Genomic DNA, 18,218 nt, shown 5'->3' with positions numbered 1-18,218 from the left:
CAAGCAGGCCAGCGAGCAGGCCTTTCTAATTGAACGGGTATCCTGGATGGATATTGACCTTACTCCGTCAGTAGAGGATGCCTGGTTGTTCTTTAAAAGTGCTTTCCTCTCCATCTTAAATAAGCATTGGAAAGCTGCCGCGGTCATCCCCCTCTTCAAAGGGGGTGACACTCTAGATCCAAACTGTTACAGAGCTATATCCATCCTGCCCTGCCTTTCGAAAGTATTTGAAAGCCAAGTTAACAAACAGATCACCGACCATTTCGAATCCCACCGTACCTTCTCCGCTATGCAATCTGGTTTCCGAGCTGGTCATGGGTGCACCTCAGCCAAGCTCAAGGTCCTAAATGATATTTTAACTGCGATCGATAAAAGACAGTACTGTGCAGCCGTCTTCATCGACCTGGCCAATGCTTTCGACTCTGTCAATCACCGCATTCTTATTGGCAGACTAAATAGCCTTGGTTTCTCAAATGACTGCCTCGCCTGGTTCACCAACTACTTCTCAGATAGAGTTCAATGTGTCAAATCGGAGGGCCTGTTGTCTGGACCTCTGGCAGTCTCTATGGGGGTGCCACAGGGTTCAATTCTCGGGCCGACTCTATTCTCTGTTTATATCAATGATGTCGCTCTTGCTGCTGGTGACTCTCAGATCCACCTCTACGCAGACGACACCATTTTTTATACATCTGGCCCTTCATTGAACAACTGCTCTTTAACACTAGTAAAACTAAATGCATGCTCTTCAATCAAACGCTGCTTGCACCCGCCCGCCCGACTAGAATCACTACTCTCTTGGCGGGTCTGACTTAGAATACCTAGGTGTCTGGTTAGACCGTAAATTCTCCTTCCAGACTCACATTAAGCATCTCCAATCCAAAGTTACATCTAGAATCGGCTTCCTATTTCGCAACAAAGCCACCTTCACTCATGCTGCCAAACATGCCCTCGTAAAACTGACTATCCTATCGATCCTTGACTTCGGCGATGTCATTTACAAAATAGCCTCCAACACTCTACTCAGCAAATTGGATGTAGTCTATCACAGTGCCATCCGTTTTGTCACCAAAGCCCCATATACTACCCACCATTGTGACCTGTACGCTCTCGTTGGCTGGCCCTCACCACATATTCGTCGCCAATCCCACTGGCTCCAGGTAATCTATAAATCTCTGCTAGGCAAATCCCTGCCTTATTTTAGCTCATTGGTCACCATAGCAACACCCACCCGTAGTATGCGCTCCAGCAGGTATATCTCACTGGTCATCCCCAAAGCCAACACCTCCTTTGGCCGCCATTCCTTCCAGTTCTCTGCTGCTAATGACTGGAAAGAACTGCAAAAATCTCTGAAGCTGGAGACTCTTATCTCCCTCACTAACTTTAAGGATCAGTTGTCAGAGCAGCTTAACGATCACTGCACCTGTACACAGCCCATCTGTAATTAGCCCACCCAACTACCTCATCCCCATATTGTTATTTATTTTGCTCATTTGCACCCCAGTATGTCTATTTGCACATCATCTTCTACACATCTATCACTCCAGTGTTAATACTACATTTTAATTATTTTGCACTATGGCCTATTTATTGCCTTACCTCCATAACTTACTACATTTGCACACACTGTATATAGATTTTCTATTGTGTTATTGACTGTATGTTTTGTTTATCCCATGTGTAACTCTGTGTTGTTGTTGTGTTTATCGCACTGCTTTGCTTTATCTTGGCCAGGTCGCAGTTGTAAATGAGAACTTGTTCTCAACTGGCCTACCTGGTTAAATAAAGGTTTAAAAAAACCAACAAAAAAAACACATACTATATATGGAAAAATACACGTTTAATCATTTTGACCAATTGATTGGTCGAAAGAAAACACTACTCTTGGTCGACCAATAATTTAGAAATGCAGGAAATGAGCTTTAGATGGCCCAAAAGAATCTGAGCGAGGACCCCCAGACCCACCGTCAGGTTATGTGCCCCCAACTTCTAAAACCAAAGTTGCGCCCCTGTGACAATTATTCAGGCAATGTAATGAGCTAATCCGGTTTTAGTAGCCCTCCCACTGTGTGGTTTACTTTGGATTAAAATGTTACAAATTCTTTTACGTTTGATATAGTATGATATTAAGTATTTTGAGTTCAGTCCAAGGAAATTATTTTGAGTCAAAATGTATGGCTGAATTTAATATAATTTAGATTTTGATGTATATATACTTTGGTTCAGAATTACATTTGCCAAAATAGACATGATAAAAGTACATTATATTTATAGTTAACACAATGAGTAACTGAATGGATGGGTTTCTGAATGAACGATTAAAGTAAAAGGACAGGAGTACGGATGGGGAACATGGAAAAAAAATTCATTCATAAATATCTAATCTCTCTCTCTTCGTCTCTCTCAGAGTGAAACCACACTGATGTGTTCTGTGTCATCCACAGGGGAGCACCCACAGATGTGGGTCACTCACTGTTAAAAACAGTCTGTAAAGAGGGGATAGACTCTGTGGCTGTCTGGGCATCATGTTGACAGGTCTTCCAGGCTCCCTTACTGATCAACCCCCATGTTCACTGAACCCAAGTGTGCAGCCCTGTCTCTGGGTCCCGGGGAGGCATAGCCAACTCTGGGTTCCTTTTTTTGGGGGGGGGGGTTTATTTATTCTGGGTTCCAAGGGTAGATCCTCTTTGATCATAATTTTCTGGTCGTATATCTGCTCATCTCTGGCTCCCTCCTCCCTCCCCCTTCCCTCCCACCCCCATTCTCTCTCTCTGAGGTCTTATTTTAAGTGGTCTACTCCCATGCCGCTGAGGGAAAAACATGACCTAGTCTCCATCCCACAGGGCCACATGCCTTTTTCTAATCTGGCAGTGTCACACCCTGGCTCTGGGACTCATTATGTTGAGCCAGGGTGTGTTCATTCTATGTTTTCTGTTTCTATGTTGGTAGTTCTGTTGTGTTTATTTCTAGGTTGGTCTGTGTGACTCCCAATCAGAGGCAACGAGTGTCAGCTGTTTGCTGGTTGTCTCTGATTGGGAGCCATATTTAACTGTCTGTGTTTCACTTTGGGTTTGTGGGTTTTTGTTCCGTGTTCGGTCAGTGTTATCGTTGGACGTCACGAGTCGTTTCTTGTTTTGTATATTTAAACTTTAACTAATTAAAGTCATGTTTGTTTCACACGCTGCGCCTTGGTCTACTCCTTACCCAGACGATCGTGACAGAAAAACCCACCATGCAACGACCAAGCAGCGTGTCCAGGGGCAGCCCTTGGGGTGGACATGGGAGGAAGCGCCGGGAAAGGCCCTGGCGAAAGAGGAGCAGCGTGTCCAGGAGCAGGCAGCCTGGACATGGGATGAGATATTGGACGGTAAAGGGTCCTGGACTTGGGGGGAAATCCTGGCCGGGATGGATCGCCGGCCATGGAGTGAGACAGTGGAGAGGCGCCGTAGAGAGGAGCTACGGCGTGATCAGGGTCGTCGTCGGACAGTCGTGAGGCAACCCCAGAAATGTTTTAGGGGGGGGCACACGGCATGGACGACGGGGCTGACGGAGGAGAAAAGGGGGCGGATCCAGAAGGCCACCAGGCCAGGGGTACACCGCCCTGTACGTCCTGTGCGGATGCCTCACACAGAGTGTGTGAGGGTAGGCATTCAGCCAGGACGGGTGGTGGCCGCTCTTCACTCCAGGCCTCCTATCCGTCTCCACAGCCCGGTTCGGCCTGTCCCTGCTCCACGCACCAAGCCTACGGTGTGCGTCGCCAGCCCAGTCCGGCCTGTCCCTGCTCCACGCACCAAGCCTACGGTGTGCGTCGCCAGCCCAGTCCGGCCTGTCCCTGCTCCACGCACCAAGCCTACGGTGTGCGTCGCCAGCCCAGTCCGGCCTGTCCCTGCTCCACGCACCAAGCCTACGGTGTGCGTCGCCAGCCCAGTCCGGCCTGTCCCTGCTCCACGCACCAAGCCTACGGTGTGCGTCGACAGCCCAGCCCGGCCTGTCCCTGCTCCACGCACCAAGCCTACGGTGTGCGTCGACAGCCCAGCCCGGCCTGTCCCTGCTCCACGCACCAAGCCTACGGTGTGCGTCGCCAGCCCGGTCCGGCCTGTTCCTGCCACCCGCACCAAGTTTACGGTGCGCGTTGCCAGCCCGACCCGGCCTGTTCCTGCCACTCGCACCAAACCTACGGTGCGCGTCGCCAGCCCGACCCGGCCTGTTCCTGCCACTCGCACCAAACCTACGGTGCGCGTCGCCAGCCCGGTCCGGCCTGTTCCTGCCACTCGCACCAAACCTACGGTGCGCGTCGCCAGCCCGACCCGGCCTGTTCCTGCCACTCGCACCAAACCTACGGTGCACGTCGCCAGCCCGGTCCGGCCTGTTCCTGCCACTCGCACTAAGCCAGGGGTGCGAGAAGTCAGCCTGGTAAGGCCCATTCCTCCTCCACGCACCAAGCCAGGGGTGCGAGTCGTCAGCCTGGTAAGGCCCATTCCTCCTCCACGCACCAAGCCAGGGGTGCGCGTCGTCAGCCTGGTAAGGCCCGTTCCTCCTCCACGCACCAAGCCAGGGGTGCGAGTCGACAGCCTGGTAAGGACCGCTCCTGTTAAGTCCAGTCCTGCTCCAGCCGGCGGGGCCAGACTGGACCAGGGGCGCATTGGGGGGTGTATTGAAGGATGGTGGTCAAGGCCGGAGCCAGAACCACCGCCGAGGAGGTATGCCCGCCCAGCCCTCCCCTGGTTTGTTTAGTTGAGGCGCGGTCGCAGTCCGCGCCTTTAGGGGGGGGTACTGTCACACCCTGGCTCTGGGACTCATTATGTTGAGCCAGGGTGTGTTCATTCTATGTTTTCTGTTTCTATGTTGGTAGTTCTGTTGTGTTTATTTCTAGGTTGGTCTGTGTGACTCCCAATCAGAGGCAACGAGTGTCAGCTGTTTGCTGGTTGTCTCTGATTGGGAGCCATATTTAACTGTCTGTGTTTCACTTTGGGTTTGTGGGTTTTTGTTCCGTGTTCGGTCAGTGTTATCGTTGGACGTCACGAGTCGTTTCTTGTTTTGTATATTTAAACTTTAACTAATTAAAGTCATGTTTGTTTCACACGCTGCGCCTTGGTCTACTCCTTACCCAGACGATCGTGACAGGCAGGCCGGGGCGTGTCAGAAAAGCCATGAATCTGAATGTATTTATAAACATGCAAGGTGCTCTCTCTCTCCTACTCTCCCACTTTCATATTTTCTGTCTCTCTCTGTCCCTCTCTCTCCCTCTCCACATCTCCACTTATCTCCTTATTAATTTCCTGCCTGGAGAAAAAGAGAGAGGTGAAGGAATAAGCATTGGGGGTGGCAGAGAGAGAGACAGTTAAGTTTTCTTCAACAGTATGTGTGTGTGTGTGTGTGTGTGTGTGTATATATATTTGCGAGAAAGAAAAAAAACATATGGGGGATTGGAAGTGATGGAAAATACAATCTATCTGCAATATTAAAGCTGATCTACAGTGGCTTGCGAAAGTATTCACCCCCCTTGGCATTTTCCCTATTTTGTTGCCTTACAACCTGGAATGAAAATGAATTATTTGGGGGTTTGTATCATTTGATTTACACAACATGCCTACCACTTTGAAGATGCTAAATATTTTTTTGTGTGAAACAAACAAGAAATACGACAAAAAAACAGAACTTGAGTGTGCGTAACTATTCACCCCCCCAAAGTCAATACTTTGTAGAGCCACCTTTTGCAGCAATTACAGCTTCAAGTCTCTTGGGGTATGTCTCTATGAGCTTGGCACATCTAGCCACTGGGATTTTTGCACATTCTTCAAGGCAAAACTGCTCCAGCTCCTTCAAGTTGGATGGGTTCCGCTGGTGTACAGCAATCTTTAAGTCATACCACAGATTCTCAATTGGATTGAGGTCTGGGCTTTGACTAGGCCATTCCAAGACATTTAAATGTTTCCCTTTAAACCACTCGAGTGTTGCTTTACCAGTATGCTTAGGGTCATTGTCCTGCTGGAAGGTGAACCTCTGTCCCAGTCTCAAATCTCTGGAAGACTGAAACAGGTTTCCCTCCAGAATTTCCCTGTATTTAGCGCCATCCATCATTCCTTCAATTCTGACCAGTTTCCCAGTCCCTGCCGATGAAAAACATCCCCACAGCATGATGCTGCCACCACCATGATTCACTGTGGCGATGGTGTTCTCAGGGTGATGAGAGGTGTTGGGTTTGCCCCAGACATATTGTTTTCCTTGATGGCCAAAAAGCTCAATTTTAGTCTCAAAAAGCTCAATTTCCTTCCATATGTTTGGGGAGTCTCCCACATGACTTTTGGCGAATACCAAATGTGTTTGCTTATTTTTTTCTTTAAGCAATGGCTTTTTTTCTGTCCATTTTTCCATAAAGCCCAGCTCTGTGGAGTGTACGGCTTAAAGTGGTCCTTTGGACAGATACTCCACCTCCGCTATGGAGCTTTGCAGCTCCTTCAGGGTTATCTTTGGTCTCTTTGTTGCCTCTCTGATTAATGCCCTCCTTGCCTGGTCTGTGAGTTTTGGTGGGCGGCCCTCTCTTGGCAGGTTTGTTGTGTCATATTCTTTCAATCTTTTAATAATGGATTTAATGGTGCTCCATGGGATGTTCAAAGTTTAGGATCTTTTTTTATAACGCAACCCTGATCTGTACTTCTCCACAACTTTGTCCCTGACCTGTTTGGAGAGCTCCTTGGTCTTCATGGTGCCGCTTGCTTGGTGGTGCCCCTTGCTTAGTGGTGTTGCAGACTCTGGGGCCTTTCAGAACATGTGTGTATATATACTGAGATCATGTGACAGATCATGTGACACTTAGATTGCACACAGGTGGAGTTTATTTAACTAATTATGTGACTTCTGAAGGTAATTGGTTGCACCAGATCTTATTTAGGGGCTTCATAGCAAAGGGGGTGAATACATATGCACGCACCACTTTTCCGTTATTTATGTATTTGAATTTTTTGAAACAAGTTATTTTTTTAATTTCACTTCACCAATTTAGACTATTTTGTGTATGTCCATTACATGAAATCCAAATAAATATCAATTTATATTACAGGTTGTAATGCAACAAAATAGGAAAAAACGACAAGGGGGATGAATACTTTTGCAAGGCACTGTACCCCCTAAAAATTTTTTTTTTTAAATAATAATAATTATTCCTCAGTAACTCAAGAACTCTGTAAATATGTTTCATAAAAACTCAACGGAGGAGAACAAGCAGAAAGAGAAATCCCTGAAGTGCTCTGAGAAAGAAAGCTCACAGTTATGTAAGCCATCTGTTTGATATGCAGAGACCTTTGAAATGACGGCCATTCATACTAATGTCCACGCAAACGCCCACCAAAACATACTGATACACATGAGCAAACAGGCATTCTTTGCTATTCGCCACATGCACCTGGGTGCTCCATCTGTTTGTATTAACACACACACACACACACACACACACAGAGTCCCTCTCTCTATACACCCTCAATATCCCACTGATTTGTTGGCTCAGTTGGGAGCTATGTGTTAGGGACCCTCCCTGAGGCATGGGGCTCCCTATTTAGGTCAGGCAGTCCTAGGGCCCTCATTCCAGGACTGAAGGAAAATGTGCACATGAGAGCACAGGAGAGGACACGTATCTGAAGGAATAGGAACGCACACTTTACCCCCACGTTGTCATATTCTTAGTAGGAACCAACATTTGACTGTCTGGAAAATCTGTGAGCCTCATCTGCTGCTGTTTGGCTCTGGTTGTGCATGATTCTCTTGGGACACACTTTACATAAGTGTACCATCATCATATCAAGGAAAATAGACCTGTGGAGCATTAACCCATCCAACTACCTCATCCCCATATTGTTATTTATTTAGCTAATTTGCACCCCAGTATCTTTATTTGCACATCATCTTTTGCACATCTATCATTCCAGTGTTAATATGAAATTGTAACTATTTTGCACTATGGCCTATTTATTGCCTTACCTCCATAATTTACTACATTCGCACACACTGTATATATATTTTCTGTTGTATTTTTGACTTTATGTTTTGTTTACCCCATATGTAACTCTGTGTTGTTGTTTTTATCGCACTGCTTTGCTTTATCTTGGCCAGGTCACAGTTGTAAATGAGAACGTGTTCTCAACTGGCTTACCTGGTTAAATAAAGGTGAAAAAAAAAAAATATATATATACATCCTATGAGAGTCTGCTCTGCCAATGGCAATGTCCTGAGCCAAGGAGTCTAGACTGGACTGGGCATGCAGATGGAGGAGGAGGAGGAAAACAAGAAGAAGAGGATGACAACAACAATAAAGAAGAGGAGGAGGATTTGGCTTCATCACTCTTTTCCTCTCTCCTCTGTGAATAATTCAGGATGTCTAATGAATAACGGAGTCTCCCTTAACTGAGGCCGGCCATAACACCCTGCAAGGCTTTACAGACCCTGTGATAAATGGCTGCTGTGGTTACAGATTATGGGCTTTTCATCTATTTTATGCTGAGGTAGGCTCTCTCTCAATTATTAATCAATACACTAATATGATTAATAGGCTAATTAACTCAGTTTTTTACATTAATTAATAAACAACCTTATTAAAATTACTAAAACTGATAAGTTGATCCAATAAGCAGTTTTTCCATGATAATAATTTAGGAGTATATGAGCCAATGGGCTTAACATCTCTTAATGCAGTACACAAACACAGACAAACACACACATGGAAAGAATTAGCTGCCCCTGAGCTGCAGAGCCTAAAGACATGTTGATCAACTTATAAGAACATCAAATCAAAGGGTCTGTATGACACTTTGTAGAACAGGGGGATGGAATGCAAAAACATTTAAAGAAACACTGAGAGACAGTGTTTACATGTTTGTTTACAGTGTAGTTTGGTTTTCTCTTCATGAGGGCCATATCTTACCACAGAAAGCCCTCACTAAAAGGCTGCTCAATGTATATACAGTATCTGGGCCTGTTGAATAACGGAGAACCACTTTGTTACAAATGACTGAATGTTTTGTAACGTAGCAATCTGTCACTTTACATTGAGACACAGAAGGGGGAGACATGGGGGTTGGGGCTTTGTCCCCGATTTGACAGTTGTTCCAGGGCGGCTGGCTGACAGTAGCTAGTCGCAGTCTGGAGGACCTCCAAATTATGACACTAGTCGCCCTTTACACTTCCAAACAATGCTAGATGGGGGCCTGAGGGAGAGAATCCCCCTGCCTGCCCCTCGGCCCTAGATAATCTTTCTCCCCTCCCCAAATTCCTACCCTCTCCTGAACCCATTAGAGCTGGGTGGGACCCCGTCGGCTCAGGCCCGATCTCCTGATTACCACTACCCCCCTCGCCCCACAGCTCTGTGGGAGGAAGTGGAAGAGATGGCATCTCATCTAAGCTGGCCTTGATGGAGGGGGAGGTGCACGTATTCACTCTCTGAGCATATGGTCACATCAATCCATTAATGTGTGTACGTCTCTCTGTCCTTGTGGATGTTTATCTCCTGTGTATTTGTGGGTAAAATGCTAATGATGTATTCCTGTGTGGACCTTGCCTTTCTGAGTGAGGTTTTGTCAGTGTTCCACCTTATTGGGCCTGGTCAGTGGTGCTGGGCCTGGGTCCAGTCCGGTCTGACCTCCACACTCAGCTCAGCTAAGCGCAGCATAATGGGACTGAGAAGAGAAGTATGGAGCCGCTCCAGAGCCCTGAGGTAATTAAATGCCAGCTAAGGGCCTCTCACTGGAGTTCCCATTAAAGATCCCATTCAAGCCACAGAAGAGTGCTGAGTGTCCGTTACACTGAGGGGAAAGAGAGAAAGAAGAGAGAAGTAGACAGAGAGAAAAGCTGGCATCAAAGATGCCTAAACATGTTTCCATTCCAGAAAACAGCACCAGCGATGAAATCATTGCTCAGTGTTTCTTTTACTTCAGCTGACCATTTAATCAAAACACAAACCATTCAGTGAAGACAACGACACCTTCATGCACTCGTAGAAAAAGCAGCACATGAAATTTTACCTACCTCCCTTGAAAGACTCATCCCATGCCTGCCTGGCTAGTTCATTTGCACAGAGAGGCTGTGATTGCTATTTATTTTTTCGTGTTTGGAATCCCTATGCAGCACATGACCCTGTGACAGGGTCAGAAATATATGCTGATAATGTAGTTGTGGCCAGTAAACAATTGTAAATAAGGAAGGCAACACAAAAGGGCTTTTGGTGTTTTTTCTTGTTTCCTGGAGCTGGCTTGGAGCACTACGCTTCGTGCTCATTTTGAACCATCTAGAGCCCTTATTCAGACAACAGCAGCCATTTAAAGAAAGAAACTGTCCAAGCAAGTTATAGATACAGTGCAATTCCTGAATGTCCATTTCTGACTGAACAGCCTTACCACTCCCACATTTCTTAGATATACTAGGCAGGGTTGGGAGTGGGACACTTTCCCGGGACAAAATGTATGCAAACTGTAGCTGTAGGTTATACAGTGCATTCGGAAAGTATTCAGACCCCACATTTTGTTACGTTACAGCCTTATTCTAAAATGGGTTAAATTAATTGTTTTCCTCGTCAATCTACACACAATACCCCATAATGACAAAGCGAAAACAGATTTTTAGACATTTTTGCAAATTTATAAAAGATAAAAAACAAATAACTTATTTACATAAGTATTCAGACCTTTTGCTATGAGACTCGAAATTGAGCTCAGGTGTATCCTGTTTCCATTGATCATCCTTGAGATGTTTCTACAACTTCATTGGAGTCCAAATGTGGTAAATTCAATTGATTGGACATGATATGGAAAGACCCACACCTGTCTATATAAGGTCCCACAGTTGAAAGTGCATGTCAGTGCAAAAACCAAGCCACGAGGTCGAAGGAATTGACCGTAGAGCGCCGAAACAGGATTGTGTACCAAAAAATGTCTGCAGCATTGAAGGTCCCCAAGAACAGAGTGGCCTCCATCATTCTTAATTGGAAGAAGTTTGGAACGACCAAGACTCTTCCTAGAGCTGGCCGCCTGGCCAAACTGAGCAATCGGGAGGGAAGGGCCTTGGTCAGTAAAAGGCACATGACAGCCCGCTTGGAGTTTGCCAAAAGGCACCTAAAGGACTCTCAGACCATGAGAAACAAGATTCTCTGGTTTGATGAAACCAAGATTGAACTCTTTGGCCTTAATGCCAAGAGCCACGTCTGGAGGAAACCTGGCACCATCCCTATGGTGAAGCATGGTGGAGGCAGCTTCACGCTGTGAGGATGTTTTTCAGTAGCAGGGACTGGGAGACTAGTCAGGATCGAGGGAAAGACGAACGGAGCAAAGTACAGATAGATCCTTGATGAAAACCTCCAGAGCGCTCAGGACCTCAGACTGGGGCGAAAGTTCACCTTCCAACAGGACAACAACCCTAAGCACACAGCCAAGACAATGCAGAAGTGGCTTCAGGACAATGCCCTTGAGTGGCCCAGCCAGAGCCCAGACTTGAAGCCAATCGAACATCTCTGGAGAGACCTGAAAATAGCTCTGCAGCGACGCTCCCCATCCAACCTGACAGAGCTTGAGAGCATCTGCAGAGAAGAATGGGAGAAACTCCCCAAATATAGGTGTGCCAAGCTTGTAGGGTCATACCCAAGAAGTCTCGAGGCTGTAACCGCTGCCAAATCGAGTAAAGGGTCTGAATACTTATGTAAATGTGATCTTTCATTTTTTAATTTTTATACCTTTGCTAAAATAAAAAATAAAACTGTTTTGGATTTGTCATTATGGGGAACTGTGTGTAGATTGATGAGAAAAAAAAGTACAATTTAATTAATTTTAGAATACGGCTGTAACGTGACAAAATCTTGAAAAAGTTAAGGGGTCTGAATACTTTCCGAATGCACTATATATATAGGGCCTTACAAAAGTATTCAGACCCCTTGGATTTCTTCACATTTTATTGTGTTACAAAGTGGGATGATTTTTTTTTTGTCAACAATCTACACAAAATACTCTGTAATGTCAAAGCGGAAGAAAATGTGTATGTTTTTTTTCTTATTAATAAAAATTACATAAAATATAGTTGTTGCATAAGTATTCAGCTCCCATACATGTTAGAAACACATTTGGCAGCAATTACAGCTGTGAGTCTTCTTGGATAAGTTTCTAAGTGCTTTGCACACCTGGATTGTGCAGTATTTGCCTATTATTCTTTCCAAAATTCTTCAAGCTCTGCCAAGATGTTGGGGAACATGGCTAGACAGCAATTTTCAAGTCTTGCCATAGTATTTAAAGTAGATTTAAGTCAAACTTGGCCAGTTAATAACATTCACTGTCTTCTTGGTAAGCAACTCCAGTGTAGATTTGGCCTTGTGTTGTAGGTTATTGTCCTTCTGAAAGGTAAATTCCTCTCCCAGTGTCTGATGTAAAGCAGACTGAAGCAGGTTTTGCTCAAGGATTTTGCCTGTGCTTAGCCCTATCACATTTATTTTTATCCTGAAAAACTCCCCAGTGTTTGCCAATGTCAAGCATACCCATACCATGATGCAGCCACCACCATGCTTGAAAATAAGGAAGCAGTTACACAGTGATGTGTTGTGTTGGATTTGCCCCAAACATGGGGCTTTGCATTAAGGCCAAAAAGTATATTCCTTTGTCGTGCTTTTTTTTTGCAGTATTACTTTAGTGCCTTGTTGCATGTTTTGGAATATTAGTATTTTGTATATTTGTGTTCTTCTTTTCACTCTGTCATTTAAGTCATTATTGTGGAGTCACTACAGTGTTGTTGATCCAACTTTAGTTCTCTCCCATCACAGCCATTGAACGCTGTAGCTGTTTTAAAATCACCAATGGCCTCATGATAACATCCCTGAGCAGTTTCATTCCTGTCCTGCAGCTCAGTTCAGAAGGACGACTGTATCTTTGACGTGACTGGGTGGTTTAATACAGAATGCACAGCATAATTAACTAGAACATGCTTAAAGAGATATTCAATGTCAGATTTTTTTATTGTTACCAATCTACCAATCACTGCCCTTTTTTTATAAGGCTTTTGAAAATCTCCCTGGTCTTTGTAGTTGAATATGTGCTTGAAATTCAATACTTGACTGGGGGACCTTACATATGTTGTGTGTAAGGGGGACAGAGGAAGGGTTAGTCATTTAAAAATCATGTCAACCCCTATTATTTCACACAGAGTGAGTCCATGTAAACTTTTTATGTGATTTGTTAAGGCACATTTTACTCCTGAACTAATTTAGGCTTGCCTAAACAAAGGGGCTGAATACTTATGTAACGACTATATTTTAGTTATTCGATTTTCTATTAATCTTTTAAAAAATATTAACATTTTCTTCCCATTTGACATTGCAGACTATTTTGTGTATATTGTTAACAAAAAAGGAAAATTAAATCCATTTTAATCCCACTTTGTAACACAATAAAATGTGAACAAATCCAAGAGGTCTGAATACTTTTGCAAGGCACTGTATGGTTAACCTTCCTTCAACCATCTGTTTCTGTCTAATTTGTTGCTGTTAATGTGTTTCTTAATCTAACTCTAACTAATTTGTTCTAGGTACAAACAGAACGACCCTCTCCTCTCTTTCCTCTCTCACCTCTTAAACATATAAACAATGTGAGTGACCTTTGCTCTGCTGAGAGGGCTGGAGTGGCATCCACACAATGTGCTGATGATGAGACCTGATAATTACCTCCATACTCTGACGCAGGGCTAGAGGAGGACAGAGGACAGAGAGGAGTAATCACAGCTGGAGCTCAGACATTCAAAGGAATGTACTTAAATATTTGTTGTGATGTGATTTAGGCTAGGCTACTGATTAATTGGTCCTCTGTAGCTCAATTGGTAGAGCATGGCGTAGTGGGTTCGATCCCCGGGACCACCCATACGTAAAAATGTATGCGCACATGACTGTAAGTCGCTTTGGATAAAAGCGTTTGCTAAATGGCATATTATTAATTGATAATTGGTTGAAGGGGTATACATGATTAAGCATAAAGTATCTAAATATGCTACTTTATCACATTTTTATGTTTATCGAGAAAAAACGTGTAGTCAACATCATCTTGATTGTTCCCTGAAAATGTATGTATCTGTAAATCATTCTCACCAAAACTTGAAGGGAGACAAGTCAACAGTGAACTGAAACTCTATCCTTGTTAAACACTGCCCTCCTAAGGATAGAGAGTGACACTGTGTGGAGGATGCTGTGAAGTGATAATGTGGTTTCACTGGATTTACAGGACTCTGGGGGTCTCTCTTTGGGCACAGAACATATGGGAGACATTAACCTTTTATTTTTTCTAACTTTTGCTGACCTTTTATCATTGATCTAAGTTTATATGATTGTGTCATGTCAATGAGCTTCATACACTCTGTTCTGACAGTAAATGTCCATTTGAGTTTGTTTATAAAAGAACATCAATAGTGTCACCACAGAGTTAACTGCAGCCTTGAAACTGGATCCATAGGAATAATATATACTATTCTCTGAGGAGAGGAGGGCATGTGGCTGTCCTCTGACCCTTTCCCTCCCTGCTCATTCCCAGAGTAGAACAACCTCACTGCATGTTGACAAAGATAAAATAGTGGAGATAAAATAATACAAGAATGAAACTGAGGGTAAGAGACACACACAGGCAACTAAACCAGATTCCCATAGGTTGTTGGCTAACCTATTTCCACAACAACGCCAATCACTAGTTACATATTCATCTATGTTTACTGTAGATGGATGCACAAGAAAGAACTCTGACATTACACACTTTTAGTGATGTTAGTGGAGTTAATCTTGTGCAACCCTAATATAAAAGAGGTACTGAAATCATGTTGATAATATATCAAAATATGTTAGTTATTAATATTCTTTGTCATTGTTTATATATTTTGTTAAGCATTAACACATATACATCAGTTGGTATCCTGGGCAGGAACAGTGGTCTGGGTGAGGCAGCTGTTATGATTTGTAATGATTGGTTTGTATAATAAACTAGCCTACTACACCCCGTTACTGAGCAAAATACTGTACATCCCTTAAATCAACTGATCCTGGACGAGGGCACCTGCCTTGTAAATTAATAAAGAGATGTTAAAAGGGGCTCCACGTCTGCCCGAGTCTCTGTCTGGGTAGACTCAGAGTGCTTTAGAGATAAAAAGAAAGGCCTCCCAAACAATTTTTTTTACTCAGGGATAGAATTGTATCCTATTTCTTTGAGTGCAGTCTGTTCAAGTATCCATCTTAACCAAGCACTGCTTGGGTTAGAAGTGGGGGGAGTTGGGGGTGTCTGGGACACCAGCTCTGAATGGACATCTGAACTTCACCCATCCCACACAGAGACTCACACATCACACATGTCAATCAAACACTCAAATGAAAAATGAGACAATGTTTATGATAAATGTATTAAATATCTTCCTCTTTAGGCTATATAGTAAGACAAACATAGAGGAAGTGTAAAGGGCATGTGTGCTATACCTCCCTCTTTGGCACCAGTGCCCTTTCATCAGGAAGCACTAGTCAGCCAGACCCACACAGACATTCAATAGCAGTTCAGTGAGCGGAAACACTGGCCAATCTTTTCCTGTGATTGTACTGTCATCACAGCCCTCACTCAGAACATGCACTTTATTAACTTCATACATGTATTGCTAGATTATCAAATACAAAATGTGTATGTAAATTCACCCCAAAATGCCATTTTTTCCGAGGCATTAATTAACACTTATTTTTCTTAAAACTGCATTGTTGGTTAGCATTTCACTGTAAGGTCTACACCTGTTGTATATGGCTCATGTGACAAATAACATTTGATTTGATTGCAATGGTTTAGCGACCTCCAAAAATCATGTAATTCACTGTTCACTTGCTATTTTCACAGCTTGTCAGGCAAGACCTCAGAATAAAAGTGTGTCATGCGACACAAGTACCTTTGTGACACTTCCTCTGTTGTTGCCAGAGTCTCCCTCGATTCCTATGTAAAGGACATGCCATCATGAGGCCTCTGATTGTGACCCAAATTACTTCCCTGATGACACAGACAGCTTCATCAACAACGACAGGTAATATATGTTATGTGAAAAGTTGAATAACAAAAATACCCAGCTAGTAGGCTAATTCCCCAGCCAAGCAGGTACAACTAGTAGAGTCATTTTGGTTGTGAAGTGCATTAGTAAAAAGCTTTGTCCTTTCTTTAGAACAAAATACAATTTGCCACTTGGCTGTCTATTATATCACCCTGTCATAGGCCTTCCCAGTCAGCACCAACTCATAAGATTGCCTGCTGCAGTTGTTCGAGAGATGTCCCGTTTGCAGCCGAAAATGCAGCATAGAGAAGATCAGCAATGGGGCCCTCATCAGCATCATGCAGACATGCCCTCGCTGTGAAAATTCCTATGAATGGAACAGTCAGCCACATGTTGGCAAGTATCCGGCCAGCAACCTTCACCTGTCGGCAGCAACAGTTTTCACAGGCTCATCATTTGTACAAATACAGAAGATAACCCACTTCATTACTTTGATACATTTGATAACCCAACTGTGAAACATAATTTACGTAAACTGACATTATTTGTTGCTTATATTCTACTTCTTAGATGCATATAATGTCCAGGGCATAACCTAGCCTGGTGGAACCAGCCTGATCGCTGTGTTCACCATTCTATTTCACTTCACATTTTATGATATCTGAAGTGAAATAGAAAGGGGAACAAAGCGATCAGATTGGTTCCACCAGGTTAATCATAACCACCATTGATAATGTAATCAGTGCTCTGTGTGTGTTTGTTTGTGACCAACCATTATCTTTGATGAGGGGCAAGGAGCTGATCTACGCTGCTATGCCCATCAATAGGGCTCTGGCAAAGACCTCACCTCCAGCCTCGCCTCTTGCCTGCTCACCAACGGTCTTGGATGGGGAGGACAGAATTAGGTACGTATAGTCTGACCTGTTCAAACTTCAACATAGTATATGTTTGTGTGTCAGATATCATCTATCCCTAACTGCCATTGGTAATAGAACAGTGACTGTGTGTATGTGTTCACAAATGTATGAGATGCAGAGAGACCTGGCACTCAACACATCCACTCAACACATCCACAATGAGATGATTACTAATAATACAGTACAGCACAAATGTCCAGTAATAGCAAGACCCTTTTCATTCCATGTGTCGCTGATGAACTCTGCCTCAACTCTGCCTATTTCTACAGATGGACTGGAGATGCATTTTCCAGACTGAAGCCTCAGTTGTTTGATGGGGAGACCATAATTGGGTAGGTTTTATCTGACCTGTTCAAACATCAACATAGCACCTGTTTGTGTGTCAGATATTACCTATCCTAACTGCCATTGGTAATAGAACAGTCACTGTGTGTATGTGTTCACAGAAACATGTATGGAGCCAGCACATGGAGACTTGCAAGATGATGTGATGAAGTCCAGACTGACAGACGGGCTTGATACTGAGAGACCTGGCACTCTGCATAACATGTTTACTAGACACAACTTGTACTTGGATTGTCTTTTTTTATTATTGAATTGAGTGGTATCAGTCAATATCGGGAGGGAGAAACCCTGTGTATTCTGCACCAGGATCAGGGAACTCCTGTTGTATACAGGACACTGCACAGGAAGGTATGACCACTCTGACATGTTTTCCAAGGTAGCCCCATTACCAACAGACAACATGGCGATATGCATAGTATCTGTATCGCAGGGGTGTCAAACTCATTTTAGCTCAGGGGCCACATGGAGGAAAATGTATTCCCAAGTGGGCCGGACCGGAAAAATCATGGTATATATAACTTAAAAACAACAACTTCAGATTGTTTTCTTTGTTTTAATACGATCAACATACAACATAAAGCTGGAGCCTGAGGACAGTGTGTCCAAAATAGTACAAGCACAACATCACTATTAATCATAAAACACGTCAAGTTTATTTGAAAATTCTAAAGAAAAAGAACACACAAACACACAATGCCTCAGTGATTAACATAACTGTTTCACAGATCACAGAACTATATCAGGGTGTCATTTCTCAGGCAGAAATGTAGATAAAAATAATGAAATCCTGTTCCCCAAACAAGTGCAAGAACCACAGAGTCAAGAATAGGTTAAATATACAAATAAAATAAAATCTATTAAAAACAATAGCACATCAACATAAAAACATATAAACATAAAGCTGGAGCCTGAGGACAGTGTCCAAAAGCACAACATCACTATTAATCA

At 43.7% G+C, this 18,218-nt stretch overlaps 1 protein-coding gene across 1 annotated transcript in view; it reads right to left on the bottom strand.

Moving 5' to 3' along the window:
• Positions 1 to 18,218, bottom strand: part of LOC311135421 (rho family-interacting cell polarization regulator 1-like) — a 136,610-nt gene that overhangs the window by 101,489 nt on the left and 16,903 nt on the right. The window lies entirely within an intron of this gene.

Source organism: Coregonus lavaretus, assembly GCF_964263955.1.
Source record: "Coregonus lavaretus genome assembly, chromosome: 9".
Classification (NCBI taxonomy): domain Eukaryota; kingdom Metazoa; phylum Chordata; class Actinopteri; order Salmoniformes; family Salmonidae; genus Coregonus; species Coregonus lavaretus.
The sequence above is the reverse complement of the archived record's forward strand: the minus strand, read 5'-3'. Positions and strand labels throughout refer to the sequence as shown.